This window comes from Myotis brandtii, unplaced genomic scaffold (genome assembly GCF_000412655.1).
Source record: "Myotis brandtii unplaced genomic scaffold, ASM41265v1 scaffold49, whole genome shotgun sequence".
In the NCBI taxonomy this organism is placed as follows: domain Eukaryota; kingdom Metazoa; phylum Chordata; class Mammalia; order Chiroptera; family Vespertilionidae; genus Myotis; species Myotis brandtii.
The window spans coordinates 1,246,590-1,249,020 of record NW_005368707.1 but is presented as its reverse complement, the minus strand read 5'-3'; the positions used below and the strand labels follow the sequence as shown (position 1 = coordinate 1,249,020).

Sequence of the window (2,431 nt, the reverse complement as noted above, 5' to 3'; positions counted from 1 at the left end):
TTTTAAATATATTTTATTGATTTTTTACAAAGAGGAAGGGAGAGGGATAGAGAGACAGAACATCAATGAGAAAGAAATATCAATCAGCTGCCTCCTGCACACCCCCCACTGGGGATGTGCCCACAACCAAGGTACATGCCCTTGACCAGAATCGAACCTGGGACCCTTGAGTATGCAGACTGACGCTCTATCTACTGAGCCAAACCGGTTAGGGCACCTCTGATCTTCTTAAAGCTGATTATGCCATTCCTTTGCTTAATCCTTTGCCTACAGACTACAGAGTTAACTCTTAAGCTGGCATATTAAGGTGTTCACAGTCTGGCTTCAATCCATCTCTCTCTCCTCAAACTCCTCTGTCACCACTGACTCTACCCTTCAGACAACTTCATATATTTGTATCCCAAAATTTCCCATATGGTTCTCTCTCTCTCAGATAAACTCCTCACCTTCTGCTCATCCTTCTGTTCTGCCTTGGATCAGATGTCAACCCCTCTGGGAAGTCTCATTTTTTTCTCCACAGCACCATGCCATCTTTTATATAAGAACTAGAAGCCTGGTGCACAATATTTGTACACTGGGGGGAGGGTGTCCCTCAGCCCAGCCTGCACCCTCTCCAATCTGGGACCCCTTGGGGGACATCCCTCTCACAATCCGGGACTGCTGCCTAAACTGGCCGTCAGACATCCCCCTCACAATCCGGGACTGCTGGCTCCAAACCGCTTACCTGCCTGCCAGCCTGATCACCCCCTAGCCACTCCCCTGCCAGCCTGATCAATGCCTAACTGCCCCCGCCCTGCCAGCCTGGTTGCCCCTAACTACTCTCCCCTGCAGGCCTGGTCCCCTCCAACTGCTCTCCCTGCTGGCCTGGTCATCCCTAACTGCCCTCCCCTGCCAGCCATCTTGTGGTGGCCATCTTGGACCACATGGAGGTGGCCATCTTGTGTGAGGGCATGATGGTCAATTTGCATATTACCTCTTTATTATATAGGATTTATCGTCTAATGTTTAAACAGATTAGTTTACCTATCTGACCCTCCTACTAAATTGTAAGCTCCTCTACACAGAAACTGAATCCTGAGTCCTGTGCTATCTTCAGTAGATTATTATCAATACATTTTCTGTTAGTGAATTAATAATAAATATCAAGAAAAGTTGGGCATTGTAAAAAGTATTAGACACTTGGAAATTTTTGCTACACTTGGTTTCTGGTATCTTATACCTAGACCAGCAATTTTCAACTTTTTTTTATCTCAAGATACACATAAACTAATTACTAAGAATCTGTGACACACCAAAAAATATACTTTTTGCCGATCTGACAAAAAATAGGTATAATTTTGACTGATCTACAAAAAAATAATAATAGTAATTACCTATCCTTTTTGCTCCAAAGTGACTTTTTAAAAAATTGGGTGCCTATGCTTCTATATAAGGATTTCTGGTACCAAGAGTTAACCAATCAGACACAACCTGATTATGTTACATGACCAATAAGATGCAACTCTCTTATATGACCTATACATTTATGATTCAAGACAGGGCATTCACACTGGATGGCTGCTGTTTTATTGGATGTTGTCATTTTTTTTTTATTTGATAATCTAAGGAAAAAGAGGTAATTGCCTCTGACTAAACAATCAGGTACTACATGTTTTAAAAATTCTTGAGGCACACCACTGAAAATCGCTGATCTGCACTATTATCTATCTTAAAGAGAGTTTGTATTTTTTCTTAATCCTTTTTAAATTCTTTTTTGGGGGGCAGAATTTTATGAGTTTATTTACACAAATACAATGTGTACACAATCTGTCTATTCATTTTCTTCGCTGTGCAGCCTGCATTGGGATTGGTGACTCTGATGGCCAGCTGGGCTGCTCTTTCCACCAAGGCTTTGCGGTTCTTTGAAGAGACGCTGTGAGCAATCTCAGCACAGTGAGATCTGTTGCACATTAGCAGCACTTCAAGCTCCTTAACGTTGTGAACCAGAAACTTCCGAAAGCTGCTGGACAGCATAGGCTTTGTTTTCTTGTTGCTCCCATAGCCAATGCTGGGCATCAAGATCTGGCCCTTGAATCTTCTGCGCACCCTATTGTCAGTGCCTCTGGGTTTCCGCCAGTTCCACTTAATTTTGACATATCGGTCTGACTGGTGCCAGATGAAAACTCTTTGGTTCTCTTTTTGACAATCTTGGGTTTCAGGAGGGATCTGAGGGCAGCCATGGTACTGAGTAGGAGATGGCTGCCACCTCCATAGGCAGCGCCGAGGAAGGAGGAGACTAGCCTTTTTAAATTCTTGACTACCATGTTCATCAGCAACAAATCCAGGCAAACACTTCTATATGAAATGAAATCTAAACCTCAGGTTTTAAAAGTTCTGTTTATTAAAAAGAAGGCGGAGAAGAAGAAGAAGAAGAAGAAGGAGGAGGAGGAGG

At 43.0% G+C, this 2,431-nt stretch overlaps 1 pseudogene; it reads right to left on the bottom strand.

Moving 5' to 3' along the window:
- Positions 1-1,759: 1,759 nt before the first annotated feature.
- Positions 1,760-2,243, bottom strand: LOC102244661 (annotated as a pseudogene).
- Positions 2,244-2,431: the final 188 nt, after the last annotated feature.